Below are 581 nucleotides of genomic sequence, written 5' to 3' on the forward strand. Positions count from 1 at the left end.
GGGGTAAAGGTGTAGCTTCAGCCGTGTATTTATCCCCTGGGATAAGGTGAGGCTGGATCTGTGCCCATTCCTTGAAGCAATGTCAGAAGTGCCACCCTTGGCAGGGAGATCCAGCGAGTGTAAACCGAGCTGGGGACTTATTTAGCTCGGGAGAAATGTCAGGCACGGCTCCCACTGTGCTAAAAAAAGCCATTGGGAAGTCAGACCTCATCTGCAGGAGGATTGAGCTGGAGCAGAGCACCCAGCTGGTCCTCAGCCCCAGGGGCAGGAGGGGACAGCAGGGACAGCTGCCAGGCAGGAGCAGGCAGAAACCTCGGGAGCATTTCCATGGTCTGCTCAGAGTTGTGCTTGGAGAGGAGGAAGAGCTGGAGGGAAGGAAGAGTTGGAGAGGAGGAAGAGTTGGAGAGGAGGAAGAGTTGGAGAGGAAGAAGGGGTGCCCTGCACCCAACTCCACTTGGAATTTTCCCAGTGGGTGCTGAGGCAACCCAGCAGAGCTGCAGGACAGCAAACACCTGGGACAAAGGCACCTAACCCCATTCTGGGGTCACTGTGGGGACATCTGACCAGGACTGAGCTGGCAG

This window comes from Melospiza melodia, chromosome 16 (assembly GCF_035770615.1).
Source record: "Melospiza melodia melodia isolate bMelMel2 chromosome 16, bMelMel2.pri, whole genome shotgun sequence".
NCBI classification, from domain to species: Eukaryota; Metazoa; Chordata; class Aves; order Passeriformes; family Passerellidae; genus Melospiza; species Melospiza melodia.